Here is a 25,836-nt window from a genome sequence, read left to right on the forward strand (position 1 = left end):
ATCTTCATTCTTGTTGGTTCAAATTTTCATTTCTTAAAATAATAACAGTATACTAAGAAGCAAAATCTTACTATTAGTCTTCTACATATTTTAGTGTTTCCCTTCTACAGCAAAAAAAAAAAAAAATTTGCTGTAAGAAAGAAAACTGGTAAAATCCAGTTATGGTTTAAAATTAATCCCAAATTTGTACAGTTGTAATTTGCTACATTAATCTTTCACATATCTCTCCCATTAATGTTAAGGTGAACTTTGCATTGATGCAGATTAGGTGTTTCAACAGGGATCCTCTATGGTTGCTGTGTAATTTTTTTTTTTTAAAGATGATGTTGTAGTTCCTGTCCAGGTATATTATGTGTCTTGTAATACATACTTACCTACAGTGTTAGAAATTGCATGATTTTTGTGATTTTGTGTGTTCTTATCCTTGATCTTGGATTTACATCAACACACTGGTGGTTGAGAAACAACATTATAGTACAGAGATGTGGAACATTGGACATGACACTAGAAATCTTTCCAAATACAAGTAGTGCTGCAGTCTGTACCTCTGCAAAAGAATCATAATACCGTTATTTGCCAGTAACATCATAGTATTCAGTTTCCATGAAATCTGTGGGATGAAGTACATGAGATACATAATACTTTGTAATATGCATTATTAGGAGCACATAAAAAGCAAAACATTTGGAACATGTTCTTTGTTTTCACTTCAGAGTATTTGGCTTATACAGGAGTAGTACAGTGGTTTGTTTATAATTTTTTATATGGGTTACTTTCAGTACTGTGCATTTAGAGCACATGCTCTGATTTCACTGTTCCTGTCCAGAATATCAAAGGCACATTTGAGTATAATTAGACTGCTAAAAAAAACCCCAAACAAACAAAAAGAAAACCACCATCCTGCATATTTAACAATGTGATTAAAAGATTTTATTCAGGTATTTGGAATGAATGTGTGAAGTAGTAGTAAACAAATGCATTTTTGTGCTTGCCACTTGTTTTGCATTTCTCTTAGTATTCTTTATGGAGAAGTTCAGTGCTGCATATAAGTACTGCTTTCCATATGCTTCAGAATCTAGATTGAAAAGTAAACTTGAGAAACATCTAAAATTTACATAAAGCTTACATAAAATAGTCTGAAGTTTTTGAGGGAGTAACATGGGCTTTTGTGTTCTGAACGATATCTTTTCTTGGTATATTATTTAATACTAGTTATCAAATATATTAGAAAATTTGAAGACTGGGGGTGTTCTCTGAGATGTGACCATTTTTAAAAGTGATATGAGCCCTGAAATATTCCCAGTAAGATGTGATGCAGCAAGGTCTGCATGGACACCACTGTCACTTATTTTGCACATGTATGTGTGATATTTTTTGAGAATGCGACATTATCTATCAGATTGTGCAATAGCAAACTTTTACCTTTTTTTTTTTTTTTCTATCCCGTTGGAGAATATCTCTACTGTTAGCTTATTGAAAAATTATTTTCGTATTTTTTGTTATTTTGTTTCTTTTTCATTTGGACCATTTTGTTTGTATTTGTATTTCATCGGGAGTATTTCAGAATTTGTACTCTGACATTGTGAGTTTTAAGTAATGAAAACTCTATAATGCTGATTCAGTTTCTATCATTTATAAATCTAAACAAATAAGTATATAGGGGACTATTCAGTTGGTTAGGTGCTCATTATTGTGTTGGGTTCTTGGTAGCTTGGTTTTCTTTTATTTTTCTACTTTTTATAAGTCTCAGGAATGAATTATCGTCACCAGCAGGCAACTGGATTTGATGGATTAATAACCTAATTCACATTGCAAATCCTACAGAGCTGTGAGGTACTCATGTCCTTCCAAACTGGATAATTTTTGCATAACCAGGACTTGGCAAGCGTTCTGGAATAAGCCAAACAAAAAAGTAGTCTGCTTTAGTTGAGGGTGCTTAACTAATCAATAGTCTGTCATGAGTCAGGTGTTTTAAATTAAGTGGTTTTCAGATGAAAATTGTGTTTGCTTTTATCATTGGTGTCCAGCCAGCAGCAACCTCTAATGGGTTTTTCCACCTTTTTAGTCACTTCTCCCACACCTTTATCTTCATTGGAAATTCACATTTGGTAAATGATAACTCCATCCACTGATCTTGCAAATTAAATAATTCTTCAGCAGCAAAGAAAGCTTTTTCTACTTGGATTTTGAACATGCTTTTCAGGAGATTGATCAATGGTTAACAGTTCTCTGACTTCCATCCTTGAAGAAAGTTCTGGATCTCTAAACTGTTTAATAACACCAGATCACCAAACTTATTCTACTGCCATTGGTATCTGTGACAATTTGGTCATCCTTACTTTAGTAAAAGCAGTTTTAATCCGTTCTTTCTATGAGTTTTGGTGATTCTTCCCTCTGATAGTACTTTATAAATTTTCTCATTTATCAAGCTGGCAGCCTTTTGTCCTTTCTGTTGGCATCTAGCCAAATGTGTGTACAATATCAAGACAGTGGAACTAAAGAACAAAATAATACATTATCTATTAAACTCAATCCAATAATGCAACATTTTATTTCCATTTTTTATCCCAAAATATAGTGCACATCTCTCTGTGGTGATTGAAACCAGGCTTTTTTATGATTTCTGGTGCTTCCTTTGATACTTCCAGCTTCCCTACACAAAGCTGGTAGCATCAGTTGTGTGTAAGTGGTGAGTTTTCCCCCTCGGAAATGAGTGATAACTTCACCTCCTCATTTCAGAAAATATATTCAGATGTTGCCTTCAGTAAAGTCTTAGCATACTGAATGCTTCTCCATCTAGTTCATCAGAGAATTCTTGGAATATTTTTACTTAACATTCTAAGGAGAAACAATTCAGTTCCTTAAACCAACCAACCAAAAAATTCAGAAAGAATTGTGTCTTTTCTCTTTGCATTATGTAGCATGAGCCAACAATCCTCGCTGTCAGGAACTGTTTGTGATACATTACTTCAAGTGTCTCAGTCCACAAAGAGAAGAAAAAGGAGTTGGTCAGGTACTAGCACTGACTTCCCTACCCCAAAGAAGTGATTTTAAAGATTTTAAGATGAAACAAAATTTGAAAGCTTTTCTTTTGTCTTTGCTGGCTTTCTGGAAAGGAAAACAAGAAAGGGCAGGGAGACAGCAAAAAAAGTCTCCACCAACCTGTTGGTTGACCTGAGTCACCTGTCCTGATTGTGTCTCCTCCCAGCCTCCCAAACACTCTCAGCCTCCACACCAGCATGGCAGCACGAAAAGTAGAAAAATCCTTGGCTCTGTGTAAGCTCTGCTCAGCAACAGCAAAAACATCTCTGTATTACCAACCCTGCATTCAGCACAAATCCAAAATACAACCCCATACTAGCCACTGTGAAGACAGTTCTATCCCAGTCAAAAGGAGCACAATGGATCTCTAACATCTATGTAAGTTTGGCCTGACAAAATCAGTTATCTGTCTTAGAGGACCCAGCCCCTGGAATCTTAAACCAGGATGCAGAATTCAAAACACAGCAGGAGGCTGGAAAGGTAGGTGCCACAGTACTGGATGTGGGAAGTACCATCCTCACATGAAACCCTCAGCTAACACCACTGCAGTGAGGGCATGGGAACGTGGGGTAGATGTGCTGGGTCACAGAGAGGAAGTGATTTCTCGCTTGGGAGTTTCCAGAGTCACCATCTGGTTAGCAAAGCAGTGCAGCTGGTGTTTGTTCTTTTAGAAGTGTGTTGGACATAATGTGGGCACACGTGTTCTCCACAGGACAGAGTCAATTGTTGCTGGTGTGCTCCACATCTGTATGCAGTGCAACACAACAACTCACAGCACTGGATAAGGAAAGGGTTTTAGTATTCTGAAGCTCTCTCTGCCAGTTGCTGCAGAAGGATGTTGTAACAGTATGACAGCGTTTTATTAGACCATATGTGTGCTCGTAATAGTTTGAGCCTGCTGACTATACAGTTGGAAGAAGTACAATGCAATTAGCTGAAATTTTTAATATTGCAAGAATTTTGACCTGGTTGAATTTTAGATTAGGAGAAGTGGTACATCTGCTCTATTTTTTTCCCTATTGCTATGCTAGTTTCCATGGACAGTGGTTTAGATTTTCTACCCTTAAGCTATATGAATACCCATATGTGCAAAATGAAAAAATGCATACCTTTATATAACTTTACGATTACTCTCTCGACATATTGTAGCATTCTTCATTAAAGAGGGCTAAAAAAAATTTACAATTACTTTTTTTTTAAATTATTCCCTACAGCTTTTAATTATTTTTCTCCTATTGTCCCTGGATACAAGTCTGGAGAAACAGTCCATTAAAAGAATTCTTCAAAGCAAATAAATAAGGGTCTACCAGCTAATTGTAATTTTTCTGAATCTCAGCTTTACACTATGAACTTGTGTGCATGCCAACATACAACTTAAGCATTTTGTTGCCCAGTGGTAAAATTGACAGGGAACACTGTATCTCTCTCTCTCCACTTTGACAATGGACCACTAAAAGGCTGGGGTTTTTGTGGTGTTTTGTTTGTTTGGTTTGGTTTTGTTTTTTGTTCGTTTGTTGTTTTGTTTGGTTTTTTTTTTTTTTTTTGTCCTAGCCTTGAAAATCTTTGAAAATATGTTTAAGAAAACTCTTTATAACTTTTGTCAAAATGGGTCTAATTATCAAATTATTAGAATATCCTAAGTCAGAATTTTCTTCTGAAAATATTATTAGAGACCTCTCCTTACTGTATATTACTTCACAGTCATATTAATTTGGTCCCCTGAAAAATATTGAGGAAATTGAATGACAGTAAGTATAGTTTGGCAGTGCATGTCACATAAAGCTTTGCTTCTTCCATTGACTCCAGTCAGTTGGTCCAGCTTTACAGTCAGACTCTACTTCTGGCACCTTTTTCAAGGCAGAAAGTTCTCTTTCCATGTTAGTTTATATGCTTGCATTCATTAATGAATTTAAAAGATAAATGCCTACTAGAATGCCTATTTTTATAAAGAACTTTCCATACTGGAACCTGTGCAACAGCACACTACATATTGTATTCCTCATAGCCCTGCATAAAGACTTGGAAGACTTTACAGAAGCACATTCTTTTTTATTAGAACTGTATGGAATGAAAAACCTGATCCAAACTCCTTTGCAGACAGCTAAAATGCTTTGACTGATTTGAATCATAACAGATCAAGTGGAGAACCATGCAAGCCATGCAAGACCTAAATTTAAAAATTCTTAAATTTACAAACTGCTAAGATTATACTATAATGCAGAAGTTAATATTGTACAATATAAATGGAGTTTCTTTATGCTGATAAAGAGTCAGACCAAAATTTCTTTGCTTAAGTAATACACAAAATGAATCAGTATATATGGGAGGAATTTATAATTTAGTACTTTTTTTATAACACTGCTCTTCACTAACACCTACATGGCCATGAACAGAGCTTACATGGCATGCTGAGACTTAAAGAAAGAAAAGAAATAAAAAGAAAAAAAAGAAATAAAATTAATTCCTGCTAATAAGTTCACTTTTTAATTTTTACTGGGTGATTAATCAACTCCATTTGTTGAGAACTCAATTGCTATTTATTGCTGTTATGTAAATGTAGATTTTCACAGACTAAAAATAGTGGTTTCTTGTAATATCAGGCAATTTAAATTCTGGAATGTAACTAAAAAGAAACAGTGATTGTATCTTCATAATCGAATTTAGAGATTGTAATTGGACTTTTGACAGATTTTAGTGTATAATGAGGACAAAAGATAATTTAGCAGTTTGTATAAACGTCACTATAGAAAAAAATCAGTCATAATTTGGTTTTGTATCTAGGTTTCCAGAAAAATTCATGGATCTTACTAAGTCAAATAAAATGCAATTGTTTTTTTCTTAATAAAACTTCACCAAGAAATGTAACAGAAGGGATCTGGAAATCCAGCATGGTTCTGGCCTTGGCCTGATTTATAGGAGAACATAATGTTTACCAAATAGAATACAGTTTTCAAAAGTACAAAATAGCGCAATTGGAACTGCAAAAGTTTAGCAGCCTTTTTCATTTATGTGATGTAACTCTTAAAGGTTTTTACACCAGCAAATTTAAAGGCAATTTAACACAGAGGTTCATACCATCATCCCTGGTTTACAGCTACAGGAAACTAGAGCATGATCAAAGTTAAGCTGTTCATACAAGTTCACTCAAACCCTGGTAGACTTAGAGCTTCAGATTCCTGAGTTCTAAGTGACAATGTTCCCTAGTTGTTCTCAAAGCCAAGATCTAATTCTTCTGCCATGAAGCTGATCTCTGAAGTTTAAATAGTTTTATAATGATATTTCTCTTTTTTTTTTTCTCTTGATTCATTCTGATGATCTCATGACTGTTGTATGTTTTGGAGAATTTAGCTCTGTTTATGCAACAGAAGTAGTGCAGAAGCACTAAAGGTCCTTGTATTCTACCATCCTTAAATAAAAATAAAATCTGCTTGTGCCACCAAAGGATTTGAATAATCTGGGGAATATTTGCTTGTCCATGTGAAAAGAGCTGTGCACCTATTCCTTTGAAAATAGGGGTATAGTTCATATGCATAAAATTTCTTGTAGTAAATAATATTATTTGTTACTTTTAAACAGACATGCAGTCAGTAAAAAGAAAAAAAGCAAAAGCAAAAAAGACCAAAAAACCCCAAAAAGCAGAACTACAACTGGAATAAATATAGTTTTAGTAATATGGTAAGCATAATATAATGAAATACAATACAATGTTTTTGGGTTTTTTTGCACTTGCAGAGTATAGGTTTGCTTGTTTTTACTTGAAAATGTGTTCTAATTCTACTAAATAATAAGCATTCCCTCTGATAAATAGATCATCACGTAATTCATTCAAATCTGGTCTGTCTTAATACAAGAAGTGGTTTTGGTGAAATGACCTGAAATAATTATTTGAAACTGTGTTTTGAAATGCATCTTAAAGGTCGTCTTTCAACTTTATCAGTTGTTCTTGAACTGTCAACGTTGAAATTGTATCTCTGCCTGATAAAACTGTAATACTACATCAAAACCAGTCACACACATGTCCAGTGTAAATCTGCCGTGTGATATACACGTTCTAATGCTGGATCAGCATCTCACTGACCTCTCAGGTGTCTTTACACATAATTAATCTTGTGCTGAATCTCTGAGCCAAAGTTGACTAGGATGAGCAGATTCAGTTAAATCTGTTCCTGGACCAGTCACTAGAGGGAAGCAAAGACCTTCACGTGCCTGTTCATGACGTCAATCAAAGTGCATGTCCTCACTGACAAAATCCGGTCAGTATTCAATCTAAAAATTTTAAACAGGTTTATTTGGTGAAAAATAACCCTTTCGAAAAGAAAAAGAAAAAAAATAGTTTATTTCCAGATGCCACTGTCATTAAGATATAGTTATTTTTGTGAGTCATGTTTTCTGAATTGGAATCTAGACAAGAAATTCAGTGCAGAGTTGATGAAGAAGACAGGTTTAAGACTTTCCTGCTTTGATGTGTCCCAATATTCAGAAAAATATACTGATATATTAGTAAAGTAGCTGTGCACTTTGATCATGTTGCAAAATCTAACATAAAATATACCATTTTCTTGATATCGTTATGTTGATTCTCCCTTAGTTATCGATGCTTTCGTTTAATGTTTTTCCTGTGGTACTTAATCTCATCCTGTGTAAGCAGTTTTTCAGTATATACCAGATAAACAGCTCAAAAGAACATCAAGTCATTAAATAAGACTACTTCATCATGCACTCTATCTCAGCACAGAGAAAGCATAACATGTATATATCATCTCATATTTATCTTACAATTTGTCACAGATTATACATGGAGGAGGTTTACCATATACTATACTTTTACCATAGTTAATTCAACCCAGTTCTCCTTAGTGAAGATGCAATTCAACTTACCATTCTCTCCCATGAGCTAGGCTGGTTTAATTCCTTTACAACAAAAACACTCGAGGGCAATGTTGCATTTGATAAAATATGGCATTTGATTAAAGGAATATATCTAATATGAATTGAATTAGCCATAAAACTGAAATGACCAGAAACAAGGATAAAAATAAGGTTAGTGGGTTTATCACTGAAAATTCTGAATTATTTAAATATTGTAGAGACAATATTTATACAACTTATCTCTTCATTTGAATAGAAGGTCTTTGATTAATCTTAAGCTATGCAGGGTGGCCAGACTTTAATGAGAATAATACAAATGTATATCAGGATTTAAGTGAGTTTAAATGGAAGGTAATATGCTAGATGAAGAGCTCCAAGCAAAGCAATTTCACAGAAAAACCAAAACTGTTGTATTGAATGGCTGCTAGATTATGGCTAAATAGATTTTAGGCTGAAAGCATGGTGTTGTTGTGATGGTTTTTTAATGTTATCATCATCTTCTCTGATAATGTTGAGTAGGAGAAATTTCTTCTTAACTAAATGCAACATACATATACATTCCAGTGCATGGGCTGGGGATAACATTCTGCAACCATGCTATTATTCAAAGTAATGGAGTATATAATATAATTCTAAATTTCACAGGCTATAGTTATAATTCTTGATGCTACATGTTATCCTAATGATGCAATTCCTAGTGGTTGTCTTTTCTATCTACCCATAACTATGGAAGCAAAGCAAAATATCTCTGCATATATCAAAAACATGCATCAAAATGCCATCATGTGACTGTCAGTTCATGACCTAACATGAATATGATCCTAATATCAGATTTACCAATAGATCCTTAGAAGGCCCAGGCTTAAAATGGATTTGGAAAATAGAACCAGAATCACAGTGCAGGTATTGACACAAATCCAGCAGTTATTCCATCAACATGAATGGCAGTAATTAAGGGATTGCATATACTGACATACAGAGTAATAGAGAGCTAGAAAAATAAGATCACTGCTTATAATGAATCTGATATATTTGTATGCTTAGCCTGTAAAGAGTACATTATTTTGACCAGACTTAAAACTAAATTCTTTAGGTTTATACTATGTCACAATTGTGATTTTGACTGAAATATAGCTATTAAATGTCTTTTTAAAATGTTGGTGTGTACTTCTTTGATACCTGCTCAGTTTTAATGGTTATTCCCAAAAATAAGCTATGGTTTCAATACATAAAAATAGCTTTAAATGTAATTATATAAAACATGAGATAATAACACAAACAAAAAGTACTTAAAACAAAAAATATTTATTTATTTTGAACAACTTCCAATTGCATTTAGCCAATATAGTGCCCTGCAGCTAGTACAGAAATTCTTAAAAGAGGGTAAGAGTCAGCAGCATTCAAGAAGCAGTCTAATCTCTTTTTAAGCACTTTATACTCTAAAAGTTGTAGCATGTGCAGGAGAAAGTTGATAGTATCTCTTTCTATGCACATCACATCCTCAGCCCGTTCTTCCCCTCCCTCCCCCTTTTTCTTGTCAGTGGACAGTCAAACATCTGGTTTCATCAATTTCTGTGTGTCCTTACACACATACATCTTCATTTTATGTACACACAGAGATTAAAATCTTTGAAGAATAAAGCATGGAAAAATATTTACCACCACCCCCTTAAGAAGTACAATTAAGAATATTAAACACCCAGTTCTTTATTTTATTATACAGCAAAGCATGCTCTGTACGCTGCAATGTGTATTTACCTGCTATCAGGTTCTAAACACTCTCAATGTAATTTATATTGGAGAACATATACTGATCTTAAATTAGATAACAAAACACCTCCTGTATATTGCCTCTTTGTTGCAAATGTAAGAGAAAAGCAATGCTAAATTTACAAAACCACCTGTTTTTCTCTCTTTGTCTATCTCTTTGTCTATCATCAGTCTATTTTTCCTTACTTTGCCTGTACAGATGACTACTAGAATATGCTTTTTTTGTTGTTTTTTAATCTGAAGCAGACTATTCTGTTCTCATATTTTTGTAAGACTTATACAAGAAAAATCTGGTTACTCACAACATTCTTTTCCTCTGAGGTGTTTCTAGTAGATAAAAGAATTTTCATCAGAGTCAAGGAAATACATGGATTTCTAAATATAGTGAGTCAGTGTTTCATCCAAAATTAGAGAACAAGGTGCTCTTAGGTCCACAGCCCTGTGATGTAGCCACTAAATTACCCATCTTTCTTTAGTCTAGAAAATGTCTAGTACTTATGAAAGGACCCACAGGATCCTGGCTTCATTCTTACCTTTCTGCAAAAATAGAAACATCTCTTGTGTATCATTTTAAGGAGCAATGAAAGACTATTGTATAGGTACACAGCTATAAAAGAATGATGGTACAAGATGAAATCCCAGACAAAAGCCATCTTAATCTTTGAAAAACAGGGAAGTTGCTTGTTCAGACAATTGTGGGGAAGAACTGGGAGAACTGGGAGGTGAGAAGGCATTTGCTGACACACTCTGCTGTACATGGAGTTTCTATAGATACTGGGTATTCTGTTTTAGAGATTCTCTTCTATTACAACCTTTCCGTGCCCCTTCCAGCTCAAACTATTATCCAAATGTCATTTTATAACCTATACAACTAGTGTTACTTTTGGTTTGACTAGACCTTTACATTTTCAGTTTACTTTGATTAATCAAATTGTTTCTGAGAAAATATGTATCACAAAAACCAAGAAAAACCCAGGTCAATGTTCTGTGGAAATGAATAAATTTTTTATATTATTTGTATTTGATTTTGAAGTAGAGGTCATCAGTGGTCAACTTTAAAGATGATGTTTTCAATAATTTCTCTTCTGGATTTCTTTTTTGTTTAGTTTTGTCCAAAAAAAGGAGGTATTTTCTGGATATGTTAATGTGCTTGAATAGGACTTAGATTTAAGGGTTTAATATTAAAGTCTCAATTTAGATGCGTTAATACAGGCATGCAGAACAATTTCAGGATATATGTACAGAAAATAAAATACGCCTTTCAAAGCAAGGGAAGACAGAGACACCAGGAGACTTCTTTAGTAGTGCTGTATGTAGGAAATGTAATCAATTGCTACAGAAGAATTAACTACATTAATTGAGGAAACTAAAACACTCAGATATGTATAGCTGCAAGTGCCACTGTACCATGTACAGGTAAACTGTCCTCTAGTCCCTACAGTCTGTACTGACAAGATGTCCTTTGACTAATGGAAACTTACAAATTTTACATACCTATAAGTACTTTTATTTAGAATTTTCAATACCAGACTGAATTCTGCACTATATGTCAATTTCTACCTCAGCATATGGATGTACAAATTATGTCCCTGGGATAAACGCATACTTAATAAAGAGGTAAGGATGACATTTTGTAAAATAGTCTACAGTCAAATAACCCACAGTACTAGTGGAGTACTAGGGGTTCTCAGCTTTTTCTTTCCAGGAGATAGCCCTGACCAGCAGACTACAAATAATGATCTCATAAAGCTGTGTAAAAATAATAAGTATAATTGAAAATACTGAATATATGCTATTGACATTGACCTTACAAAACTGGGTATGGAATAAAGAGGTTCAGGAGTAAATTAAAATTAAAATGTTATGTCATTAGTTTTCAGCAATAGACATTTTCCAACTTTGTAAATTCATTGTTAAGGACTTAGTGACAATCAGTAACTTTATTAAGGAAACGTCCTCCAAAGGCAACATGCAAAATAGCTGTATCTTGTCAGAGGACAGGCAATGCAAAGTTAATAATGGAAATATGAAATCAATTTGATAGACATTTTGGAATAAAAACAAAAGGAGAAATGAGTCCTCATCAGGAATAACACATGCTCTGAAACATGTCTAATTTCTAAAACATAGTTTGTAGTGAGAATCAGGATACAATAAAATAATGCTTTACCTTCTCACCACACTTGGGTAAGATACTAAAAAACATATATTTGTAATATTACAAGGTTGATTATGTTCCCAGTAGCATTTTTAAGGCATTTTCTGCTCTCTTTACAAACTTATTTATGAAGTTTTATATATATTTAATATATTATCAGCCTTCCATCATGCTACCACGGTTAACAAGCAGAGATCACAATGAAGTGGTACACAGTCAATGCATTCTCATTATAACAGCTGCTAAATTAAATGATCTGATATTTACCGTAATATTGCATAATTTTTTGAATGCCATAATTGATATTGAACAAACTTTCCAGTATATGTTTAAAAGCAGTGTAGATCCTATATCCTGTATTACAGAAGTGACAACAAGCCTAGGATTTCATCTATGTGACTTTTTCTTTTTTTATTTTTTTTTTACCACAACACAACATTTTGTGTGGTTTTAAGGTAGTTTTTCAGTTTATTTTTTAGATTTTAGTTCCAGTCACAATGTACCATTTATGACTTTACACAGGCAGATATTCACTTAGGCTAACACTTCTGGCAATATGGTTCCTCTGATGTATTTTTTAAATAATGAGATGGTTGGACTTTTGTGAAGCAGAAGATCTAGTCTGATTCTGCATAGTGACAAAAATAAAGAATATAAACTTTCCATGATTTTTTAATGCCAATTGCATCTCAATGGTTTTGATTATCTCTCAGATCAGTTCCTAAAGGCCAAAAGCTGAGAAATAACCTTGTTAACCTTTCTTAATTGAAACGTGTGATGTACTCTAAAACATAAAAGCTATAACTGAATGGCTGACATCACACTCCCCTTTCCTCTATCCACTGATATGGCGCCATTATTTTGTCATGTGAATTGAAATTAATTTAACAAGACAGTTAGCACTCACACCTACAAGTAGAACCCATTTAGGTGCAAACATCCTGGTTGTAGGGATTACCTGTGTCAGCAAACAGGACTACATAACAAGGAAAGTAATTAACAATGAAACATTACCAGAAGCATTACAAAAAGCCTTTCATTAATTGTGTCTTATAAATATTCCAAAACTGGTTTTCTGTACCATGCACTGAGTAATTGCTATCAAGTTTGGGCTTTGCTTGCTCTCAGTTCTCACTTAAACCTCATATTTTAGCCTCTTCTTCAGTATGCTATACAAGCCATAAATTCTGATCATCATTAAATCACATTTTTATTACCTTTTATGCATTCTTTCCAGAAGGATGTGTAAAACTAATGAAATTTTAGTCTGAGGGATATTTTGCCCTTTACAATAATGTAATCAGTGAAACGTGTGGAAACTCCCAAGCAGTTACTTGAGTGGTTAAAAGGCAATGAATAAGGGTCATATTTCTTTCCAGAGGGGAAAAAAGGTCTGGTTAACAAATAATTCAATATTTACTTATTTTGCTCTTGTGCATGCAATCAGGTGACTTAGAAATATCTATCTAAAGTTATTTTAGCCTATGTGCTTTTTTTCTTCTATTTTTTCAGGTAGTGACATATAAAGAAATTGTTTAATCCTGCAGATAATGTACCTTGTGTTTTCAACTTGCTCTCCAGCTGGGTGAAAATGTTAGAATTTTTTACAACTACTATGTCAATGACATGTGCCATTTTTTTCCATCAACTATGAGAAGAACAGATTAGCCTCTACTGCTAATTTTTAGTGAAAAAATGTAAACCAAAACCATAATATAGCAAAACTCTATATAGCACTCATTTCAATTAGTTATGTAAGTAGGTTCATTATCTTCAATCTATGTAAGTTTAGTTTGATATCTGCACATTAAATGAGCTTGTCTGTCAAATTATTTGCACTGATTGTCTACCTAAATTTAAGCTCCTGCTTTGTTGAACTGAAAGTTCCTTTATTATATATCCGCTGAAAGAAAACTTCAGTGGGTTGGTAAAGGCCACACTACAACTGTAGCTAAACTTTAAAAGAAAATAGATACATTTAATACCAAGTGTACTCCTATCTTAAAAAGCATTTCTCAGGTAAGAACGTGTTATCCAAAGGTTTGGTAGTTTAAGCAGACATGAGTAGACCCAGGTTATAAAGAGATAGATTAATTTTGGATTTTATTATACTGAGATGTGGTCTTACAGGAAATAATATTTGTAGTAGTCTTACTGACCATCTTGCCACCAGAGTCTTCATTTTCTGTTTGAATAGTACACTTCCTTCCTCAGTAAAACTCCAGGGAGACATCTAAAAGCCCTTGAACAAAAAATACACACAGGAGACAATTTAATACACTGAAACCCAATTTAATACACTGAAACCCTTTGTCCAAATAAGGGAAAACAAATGCAGCATTTTTCTGAAAAAAGTCTGTATCAGAATGACATTATGAAGTGTCATAGTTTCTCTCAGGACTTTTGTTTAACTTTGGGTGGGTTTATGACTAAAAACAAACCAACAGCACATTTTCACTGTAAAACCTCAGTCAGAGAGCTGAAAGTCCAGTGGTGTCGTTTCTGCCCATCAATAATTCTTCCCATTGGCGTGAAGTACCAGAACTGGTAAAGAGGCACCAGAACTGGGCACCATAAGATGATTCCTCATTTACTGAATCTGTGCATTTTCTTTAATTTGCTCTCCCCAGCTGTAAGGGGTCTCTGTTGGTGAAAGAAGTACTGCTGCTGCTAAGATGATAACTAGGTATGTTAGTCCTTGTCAGTGTCATTTTGAAAAGGAAAATAATTGCCACTTTACAAATTAGAAATCTGAAGCCCAGATGTGATTGTTTAATTTCAACAGTGATGAAACAGTAAGAATTCAGACGTAGACAGTGAACCCACAACTTCCGGGTCCATGTGAACACTCATGGGTTCTCTAGTGTCAAATATATAAGAAATCCCTGAAGCAGGATTCCCAAACTTTCCAGAGAAGAGACATCATCATTTGGTTAGTATAGTCTGCCTATTTATCATTTTCTGGCCGTATGAATTATATATTTATATATTATATTCGTGCAGTCTGCAGCATAAGTGCAACAGGTTGTATAAAGAGTGATCTTCAATCTAGAATTTCCAGACCCAGAGATAAGATGCTTGTGAACTCCTTCTATCTGATGAGGACCTAATATCCAGGTGTCCCCTCTTGGAGGTAAAAGGTGTTTGGGACAACACTGCTTCTATCTTTCTGTCGGCCTTATTTAAATGGGAATCAGCCAGTTATCTGAATGATGCTGTTATCTATGAATGGAAAGTAGTTTCAGGTGTTGATCCCTGTAGACATTAACTAAGTGGAATTCTTAACTTTCCACTTTGCAGTTTTCTATTGATTCATTTATCTGTGTTTTATTCAAAGCTGCTGCAAATACTGTTCCCAAGCACCTAACTCTCCCTATTCACTATTATAAGAAATTTAAACACCTGACTCTCACGTTTGTAAATTTTCTTGTTAATGCCATGATTATCATGTTATTTAAACATGTGGGTCTTTAATGCCTGCCCCACAGTAAGTTTCCCCAGCCTAGAATCAGTCCAAATCTGATACAAATTAGGAACTTTCCTGCTAGTCATTTGGTGCCTTCTAAAAATCAGATGAAACTCAAAGAGATTCTGATGTTTTAGTTCACTAAGAAGTAATTCTCATATGTGACTTACCCATTTCACAGTTTCTCTTGAGACCCACATCTCACCGAAGTATTAGATTAAGACTGATTAAACACATGTCCTTATCTGAAATCTACAGGGGGACATTGTTCAAGATCATCTCTAAGCTTGCACGATTTAAGTTGTCTTCAACACGGGATTAGAAATTTTGATATGCTTTGTTACAAATTACACTAGAAGTATTAAAAAAAAAAAAAATTATGTCTTCCATCATACAGCGTCCAACCTTCTGGATCCTCCCATATCTGTACAGAGAGATGCAAACTTCCTGAGGAAATGTTTTGATTTATATATTGTTGTTTTACTATTCTGTGTAATTTTGAAAGTAAGGAGGAAAACCCTCCCTTTGAGAAGGGAAAATACTAAAACCAAGATGACTATAGTGTTGTTATTTAGTTTGGAAGATGTTTTGTTTTTGGTTTTTTTTTTTCAGTTGTAAGCCTTACTTGTGTGCATAAAAACAGCAATAACTGTATGTGACTAGTGGCAACATTTCAGTGTTGGACTTGTGATGAACTGCAAAACAACACTTACCAAGAAGCATCCCACATTTTGCTATTTCTAGTTTCCTTGATATTCCCATCCAGTGATCTGTAACATTGATCACAATATTTCAAGTATCTCTAGAGATGCCAGCTATCTCCAAAGACATCTAGATTCAAAGGGGAAAATAATAATTCCAAACTTTTTCTACACCTAGTCACTGCAGTGTACTGCAGTGTGGAGTCAGTATATCTACACCACTTTCAGCTTCTGGTTTGGATACTGATAGCTGCCAAGTTGTGATAGAAAAAGCTCAGCACGGGCAGGATCATTTTCTCTGATTCTGTAAACTAAAGTTATTTCAGGAGCCATTTTTTTCTGAGAAAAATCACTGCTATGTCATGGCAAAGGAATACTCTTTCTTGGACTAAATTAAAAATAAATATTCTTTTTGGGACCATAGTAATTTCTTAACTATACATGCTTATGACATAAGATTAAGACTATGATATGTGACTAATATAAAGTACATATTTCAAGAAATTAATTTCATTCAATATTTAACACTGAAAGGATAGCAACTTTACCATGCTAAGCACTGGTCAAATAACTTACTATCTGCTTCTATGTGCACACACTTTGCACTCACACTGTACATTTGGTATCCGTTTACTTGGGCTTTTTCTTTGTTGCAGTGAGGTCTCCCTGTCAGAAAGTCAGTGGTCCAGGTCAGTGTTTAAATGCAGGAGTGGGACTCACCAGAGGGATAGTCTGACTGCAGATGCTGCATGTGGACAGTGAAATTGCCTGCCTTCCTTTAGTCTTTGATGCAGAGCAGCAGAACTGGAAGCAATTTATAGAAAGTTTATATGAATTATAACCCAACATTTAGAAATTTATTATACCAAAAGATTTTTATCTGTCTTCCACATAAAATCAGTGGAAATGTTGAGCAAATATTTTCCAGAGTATCAACAGTGACTTCAGAGGGAAATATGGAGGTTTAAAAATAAAAGTTACTTTAATATTGCAGTTTCTTTCTATGTTAGTACTCTGGACATTAAAAAAAAAAACTCTAAAAAGTAACCCTTAGGTGGAATTGGACAGATGAGGTTTTATAGAGAGGGATTTTCAGGCAGGAAAAACAGAAAACTTCATGAGTCAGCAGTTCTGTAAGAAGTAATCTGTTAAAGTCCATTGCTAGTACTAAATATACTTTTGCTTTTTCTGATCAGCAAAATTTCTTGTAAACAATATTTTTTCCTGATGTTTCAATTCATGTTGCATTTCTTAAATCTTCCCATATAATTTCAAGAAAATTATGTTATCTCCCTCCTATAAAATACACTCAGATCTGCTCATTTGTCTAGATGTATATTTTAGCCTTCAATTCTACAGCAATTTTTATAATTTAATTTCACAGTTTGACTGAAATTCATAACCTATTAAAAAATATAGCTAGACATATACATGATGAGCATTGCCATAGGCCACTTTCCCATATATTTTATATGAACTGACTAAATCTGGTTCATTCATTAGAAATAGACATTGGTTGTGCCACCATATTTAAAAACAGATTATGAAAATAATAATCCTTATCTCTCTGCTTATACATTCAAGGAAGGATCAGAAAAAAACAGGCAAAGGCTATAATCCAAGTAGCTACACATAATTTTCTTTTTCTGTGCAAAGTTGGTATTTCTCATTTTCTTAACTTTTCTGTAGCATTTTTTTAGCTGACATCTTCCTTATGTTCACTCACAGAATATGGATACTTATTTTTATCCTTTGTCTCTCTTTTTCAGTGCTGTGAGAATTCAAATAAGTGAACTATGTTTCTGGTCTAGTTTAAGCATGTGTTAATGTCAACCAGACAGTGCTAAACATCAGTGCCTTGATGCTCAGAAAAAATGTTCTCTGCTTCCTATTATTGAAAAGGATTTAAAGAGTTATTTCAATTCTTAATTATTTCTGAAGCTACAGTAAACTCTGTGCATTTATTATCTGAGAAAAGTATATTATTCATCTATCAGGTTTTCATGCTGATGAACAATATATTTAATCTGATTTTCACTTTCTCTGAAATATAAAAATACCTAAAAAAATGCAGTGTTCCCTTTTACAAGGCTACATCATGTCTTTTTGTTATGGTGGGTAAAAGACACCACAATGAAAACATTTGGCTAAAAGTTTCATACAGTTCTCAGTGATTCAAATAGCTGAATATATTCTCCTAACTAGGGCTTTTTGGGGTTGTCAGTCATACTGGAATGTCTTTTCTTTTCCTACTACTATGCCATATGGAGACTTAGTAAAGAAATTGAAAATGACCAGGCAAAATATTTCAACATGCTGACGGGCATGGAGTTTCTTATTGAGAGAGAGCACTGCAGGAAGAGAACCAACTGCAGAAATGTCACTGTAACTTACAAGATCTTGAGTACATCTGTACATAAAGGCAGCAAATGTGTAATTCCCAACTCAGAAGTTAAATAAATATTTCTATAAATGATGGAATATCTAAGTAATCCAGTGCATATTTTTGAGTGCAGGAGTATTCGCTGTTTGTAAATGTAGGAATCTATGTAGCCATAGCATGATTCTTCTCATAATATTTTATTCTATTCCCACCCAACCGTACTCCCCAAATGCCAAACTCTGATACAGAGGTGAGATGTAAATCTATTACATAGCAGGAAGGTGAAAGAAATGGATGGAAGCTTTTAATGTGAGCTATTCTGAAAAATTTTCCACTTTCCATGTTTGATAGACCATTACGTGGACTGTTACTACCAAAGTGAAAAATTGTTAGCAAAAGAATGCAAAGAAGCTAGATTACTCTAAAATTTCCTTCTCCTCTTTTTTTTTTTAATTAATTTTAGTTCTGTTTACAAGAGTACTAAAAACACTTGAGTTAGGAAATACTCATTTGAATATCAGTAAGCTGTGATTTACATGACTTTCATCTACACTGTAGAAAGCCTGTGCATACTGGGAAGGTCAAATAATATCTCCATGTAGACCATCCCTTCTCCATTACTACCTAAGTGCATTTAAACCAATTTCCAAACACACAGGCATTTTTTCTCTACCTAGAAGGTAAGTAAAGTCAGAATCAAGATTTGTCTGCTTGTATCATATGCTGTAACACTTTGAATTGAACAGCAGACATTTATACTGCCTCCTTCCCCCAAAACCTCTTCATGTGTACAAATCCACATGCAGTACATAACTGAAAATTCATGACCCAAAGGCAACAATTCAAAATTTTTCTCTTCTAGCTCTTGTGAAAACATCCAGTACAGTGAATATCTGCTCTGGTGGATGTGTTGGTACTTCCAATACTGCCTCTGGCACTGTCTGCTAAAGAATTGCTCAGGCAGTGTTATACTTCCATGTACCACTTTCTTTTTCACTTACCCTTTGAATTTTACAAGTACAGACAATATTTGTAATTAAATATACACCTGTTCCAAGGTGAAGCCAAAGACATTTTGTTTCATTGGGACAAATATTCAACTTTCATTTTTTATTTTCTTCGTACGCTTTTATGCAAATATGCATGCCACGCACCTTCAGGTGTTAAAACAGTACTAACATTAAATTATACCATATATAAATCTGTTGCAAGGGTGCCACTGAAATGAGTTTTGAATAATTTCAAATCCAGATGTTCTGAGTCTCTTTAATAGTGGACTTTCCCTATGATATACTAGTTTTAAATTGTAGAATATTTCTTCCTAAATTTATTTTTAAATGTAAGAAATTTCACCACACTAAAAACTTAATTTATTTATAACATTAAATGTTTGCAGGGAATATAACAACTTTTCACCTTACCTGTGTTAGGGTGAAACTTCAAGACAGACTGATTTGGATTTTAAGGTCATATGCAACAGCATAATCCAGTTTATTTTCAGTTAACTGTTCTTCAGAAATCCAGATACATATTTGAACCACCTAACATTTGTTTTACTGCAGTACGTTGCTAACAAGTTTTTTTGTGTACATGGCTCATTAATTAATAGTTTTTCATATTTGAAGAAATAAAACCCAGAAAAGATTTAGCATGTTCTACAGTTGTCTTTACAGAATAATGCAAGACAGAGTGAAAATTCAAAATATCACAGAGTCTAATTGCAACACTATCATGGTGTTTTCTCACTCTGTGTCTAGCAGGACCGGACAGGGTCTCCTGGGTCACTGCAACCAGCTTTGGCTGGCAATCACATCATAAAATTTGGTTATAAAACCTGTGTAACAAAACCTGATAGACTGTGACTTGTCCTTGTGCCAATGTTATCCAGGTTAAACCACTCTTTTTCCATCAATAATTTTCTGGTGAATATATCTGCTGTTCTCAAATATCTCTCAGTCTTTCTTTTGCAAGATTTAACAAAACAGCGTTATTTAAACTTCTCTTTCAGAACAGATAGGGCAGACAAAATCTAGTAACCCTTTCTTCACAGCACTTTCAATCTGAACTCATGTTCTTGAGCATGAGTGACAAAAGTAGGGCACATAGATTCAATATTGCTCTTTAATGATGTGGAGGAGGACAAAGAATTAAGTGGTAATCTATCTGAGTCAAAATTGATTTGTAAAAAGCTGGTAAAGCATCTTCTAATGAAATAGAATTAGATATGCTTCTTAAATACAAATGTCAGATTTGACCTTCGATGAGGCTATTTTAAAGTTAGTGGGGAGATAAATATGACTTAGAACTGTACTGCACAAATGGTGGGATCTCATTATTTCAACACTTCAGAGCTGATAGAAATTTTTATATTCATGAACAGAATGCTATATGTTGCCATTTCAAAAGTAGATTTTGGCAAGCAATAAACACACTGATTGCAAAACAACTAGCTACATGAAATAACCTTGGATTTAGTGATCGTAAATTTACTTAAAAAAAAAGTAAATAGAGACACTAGTTAATTCTTAAAGTTTCTCCAGTTAAAACTGAAGATAAGGAGAATTTTTACCTGATCCAAAAGGCTATTCACATGGGCAGATTTAAGTGAAAAAATTTCTCTGTGAGAAACCTTGCATGAAAAGCTTCTGGAACAGCTGTTTAACTTCTGCTGAGGGTACAAACCCTGAAATGCAAAGAGTCGAATATTAAAAGTATTGAAATACCTCTTGTCCTTCTGCTTTCCACAGGAAGTAACTCCACAGAAGACTAATATCTAATAAAAGAAATAGGAAATACTCCAAATATAAGCAACGTGGGTTTATAGAAAAATTGCTTTTTTTTTTGTTTGTTTGTTTGTTTTTTTTTTTGTATTTATAGGCTAGTCTTCAGTAATCATGCTTGGCCTAAAGAGTTTTAATAGATATGGAGGCACATTCTAATCAGCTATAATGAAGTGTAACTTGAAATCTGCCAGGTAACACAAGACCACATCAGATGGGGGTGTGACCTGTAAACTCTGTGCTGAGTATGTCTGAAGTGTAATCAAATATGTGTGAACTTCAGCACTGTGTGGTTTGAGTGTTCATTTCTGAGTACATTTGGCAGTTAACTTAATTGTGTATCATGAAGACAACATTCAAAAGAGTATTATAGTGGTCATGGTATGTCTGGATATTAATATAGGAAAACCAGGAGCCATAAAATAAAATTAGTGGTTTTCACAGGCATAAAAGTCACAGAAATGCTTTATCATGTTAACATTTTCCTTTCCAGTAGCTTAATCAGGGAATGCAGAGTTCTCTGTAGATACAGAAGAAAAGATAGCCTCAACCTGATCAATCTGTAAGGTGCATTTTAGCAGACGTTTTAACATAATCCTCTTTGCTTCCTGTGACAAATGGACCTTTCAGATTGACCAGACTGACTTCAGGAAATGGGATTCGTGATTATACTGATTTCCTCTGTGCTCGATGTGGATGTGTCCCATCCCGAGCTAGTTGGGTCACTTCCTACGGACCTCCCATGACTGAGTGAGCGGGTAATGGGAGTGGAGCACCTGCAGCTCCGCTCTGATGCTTCCACCGCAAGAGGCTCTACTCAGAAACAGTATACATACATATATATATATATATATATATATATATATACATATATATATACATATACATATATATATATATATAGCGTGGTTTACTCGTTTGGCTTTTTCCCTCGCCCCTGCACAAGTTAGTCCGTCCGAGCTGGGTGATTCCTGCTGCTGTTGTGCTCTCGTGCCTCTAGATGGAACTGAAGGGATTGAGATTTGTTTTAGGACCTGTGCAAACGCACATCCAATGTTTCACAAGTGTGATGATCTCTGCCTTGAAGAGTTTCTGCCGAGGTTCAGCAAGGTTATATTGTTGGAGGAGAAACAAAGCAGTAAATCAAACGGCTTGGCCTGAGTAGAAAAGCAGGAATTCATTAAGCAATCATTGACTCATTTCTTCAGGAGTCATCAGTGGCAACTCCTCCTGAAAATTATGGCAGTTTTGTATCACTACCTAGCACTTATTTCTCTTGAACTAAAGTTCTATTAAATTGTCAGCATGTATGTACATAATTAAATTGAATTTGTTTTTTTCCTATGTAATTTCCATGATTTAAAGCTACACTGTTAAATAAACTGCAGGAGAATGACAATTAATTCTAAAGTATGTGGACTGAGACTGACCAAGACATTTTATCTTTCTCAGTTCTTTTCACATTCAATGAAGATATAAATTTCATTTAGAGAAACACTAGTGGTATAGATGCCTTTTAACATAAGCAAAGTAATAAACTACGCTCAAAATATTTGAGAGCTACTAAAGTATTTCTTATTATTGTTCCTCATTTCCTAGTTAAAAATAAGCACAGCTATATCCAGATTTAGTATATTTTTCTTTCCAGTCACACTGAGAAAAGGCAAAGGTTTTGCTCTTTTGCCATCATCTGCTGATCTTATGGAGGAATCTAGTGAATTATTTAATATTTCTGCATAGCTGTCTACAAGACAGATTTTGATGCTCTTTTTCTATTGCATAATTTGTTGTGAGAAAGTGACAGAAAGAAAGATGGCTTAACTTTCTCTACTTGATAAGATACATTTATATTCTACATTTTTCATGGAAGTGAAATTCACTTCCTGGCCACTTTTATCCTTTTTTATTATCCACTTCCCACAAAATCCAAGAAAGGAAATTCCTGGTGCAGAATTTTGTGTAGCATCTACAACATGACAAGAAGAATTATACAGGCTCATTTACAGTGTCTCCGTCAACTGTGCTAAAGACACTCAGGCTTATTCTGCTGCTTATACACTGTGGTGCTTTACCAGTGGCACTTCTTTTATTTCTGATTGAGTGGGTCATAGGAAAAAAAATCAACTGTTCCATCATGTGTCTGAGATTTTTCTTATAATATGTCAGGAGTGGGAGGTGGAAGATAGGAGTGGGAGTAGAAGGAAAAAGTCCCTAAGTTAGTTTTTGTTGGGTTTTTTTGGGGTTGTTTTGTTTGTTTTTTTTCTGAAACCAGAAGGAGTGTTATTAACTGCAGTGTGCTGAGATGAGGCCCTTACAATATACTGCTTCAGTTCACAGATTTGTGGCCCGTTTGTCTGCATGTCCTAGAGGTTCTCAGTTGTCAGGTGAGAGCTATCTGAGTTAGAATAGATTTAATTCTTTCTCCTTATTCATTAGCTCAGTCAATAATAATCAATCAGTAATAATCAGTAAAAAGTCAGTAATAATCAATCCTGGTGAGGTTTAAAACTATTCTCCACTCCTAATTTCTCCAAAGGGGAAGTGGCATTTCTATTGCTCTTGTCACTGCTACTTTATTATGGGCATCTTTCCACTGCAATCAGGAGCTTGAAAGTGTGACATTGGCTGCTCATAGCAAAAACAGCCTGCACTGAGAAACGGGAGCAAATACCTCACTTGCCTGTGGCCCTGGGTAAACGAGCAATAGCCCGGCTGTGATGGCAGGTAGCAGTTTGAGACACTTTAACTGCCTGGGTTATTCTTAAGCAGCTGTACCATACTGGCAGTCATGTTATATTGGCAAGTTAGGGTTAGATAATGACTGGCAAGGACTGCTGTTTCATAGTTGCAAGGGAGATATAGTCTGATAATTCTTACAGAATCATGGAATGGAATCATATCACATGCCAGGTTGGGAAAGACCCACCAAGATCACTGACTACAACTGCTGGCCTTGCACAAGACACCTGAAGAATCATACCCTGTGCCTGAGAGCATTTTCCAAATTCTTTATGAACTCTGCCAGGCTTGGTGCTGTGACCACTTCCTTGGGGAGTCTCTTCCAGTGCCCAACCACACTTTGGGTGAAGAAAATTTTCATGATATCCAATCTAAACCTCCCCTGACTCAGCTTCATGCCATTTACTCAAGTGCTGTCACCTCTTGCAAGAGTAACAAGATCAATACCTGCCTTTTTGCTTCCTCTCATGGGGACGTTGAAGACTGCAATTGTAATCTTGTTTAAAAATTATATTCCAAGACCAATTCTAATTTGGTCCTTCTTCTCTGATAAATGCTCACTATAGATTCCAGATTCTCTGTGTCTATAAATGCAATTCACAGCTTCATCCGAGTTACTTACACCACTTAGCACTAAGACAACAGAACCAGAAAGCTGAAAAAAAAGCTATTCTTTTCTCTCAGTTTCTATTTCTCTCTCTGTGCCATAATAACCGTGTGAGATTCTGTAGACAGAAAAATACAAAATATATCTTCCTTGCCACAAGAAGTAGATACATAGTCTTTGCAGTGATTCAGACAAGAGTCATCTTAGATTATTTGTGTTTCTCATATGAAGCCTGAAGTCTTAAAAACTAACATTTTTTTTTTCCAGTTCTCATGATTTTTCAGGAAATAATTCACTGTGTATTCATCAGCTGACTTCCAGCTTCTCTCAGGATGGTCTCTATGACCATGACTACCCTCCCTGTCCAAAAAGCAATAAATATTCCGTGCTACCATTTAGAAGATGCTGTCATGTATCTAGAAGGAAAATCAGCTAAATTAATTCAGGAATACCAGAGAAATCACAAAAAATGTCCAAACCCTTTACATCCAATAAAATGAAAGTAGTTTAAAAGTCAGTCTGGAATTAGAAAAAAAAAATGTGTTTGTGTTATGTGTGAATATGCATGTGTATTTTACCCTTTTGACTGAGATCCATAAAATGCACATATATTCAGGCTGCTTTAAAACTATTTCTATTCCAAATTTCCTTTTTTTTTTCTTGAACACAGATATTAAAACCAACATAAATGATGCATTGCATTGACCTTCTCATTATTTATTATGTTCTATTTATGTCAGGAACAGAAAAATAAGCATTATGTCAAAGGACATCATAATAATTATCTATAAGAAACTTTCCAACGATTTCTTGCACTTATGAGTTTCTAATATTTCCCTTTCATCACTGAAATAGTAAACTCATTATTTCTGCATCACCTAAACCATTCCTCAGCATGTGAAATGCATGAGGCACACTTTCTTTTTTTTCTGTTGCTTGGCTTACCTTTCTGAGAAACTGATTTGTTTCCAACAGCATTAAAGTTTGGCTTCACTGCTCGCTAATGTTTCAGACTTCCAACAGCAAGATGAAAGGTACAGGCAGGGCTTCTGCTCGTGGTGTCAGGGTGCAGCAGGAGCCAGCAGCCCCCTGGGGCTGTGGTCCAGGAGCAGCAAAGGGTCCCCAGAAGGTAGGGTTTGGCAGCCAGGGCCCATCCCACTGCCCAAGGCAAGAGCAGGGCAGCCGGGGTGCACTGGGGCAGCCCCAGCCATGGGCGTCGGTGCCTCCATGGGGACAAGGATGGGTTGAGATCAGGCCATGAGGTGAGCCCAGGGAAGAGCCCAGGTCATCATGGCCCAAGGCCAGGCAGGGCAGGGCTGGG

At 34.9% G+C, this 25,836-nt stretch overlaps 1 protein-coding gene across 1 annotated transcript in view; it reads left to right on the forward strand.

Annotated features, from left to right (window-relative positions):
- ADGRB3 (adhesion G protein-coupled receptor B3) overlaps positions 1 to 25,836 on the forward strand; it is a 439,895-nt gene that overhangs the window by 265,697 nt on the left and 148,362 nt on the right. The gene's annotated exons all lie outside the window — the stretch shown is intronic.

The sequence above is a fragment of the Cinclus cinclus genome, chromosome 3 (assembly GCF_963662255.1).
Source record: "Cinclus cinclus chromosome 3, bCinCin1.1, whole genome shotgun sequence".
NCBI classification, from domain to species: Eukaryota; Metazoa; Chordata; class Aves; order Passeriformes; family Cinclidae; genus Cinclus; species Cinclus cinclus.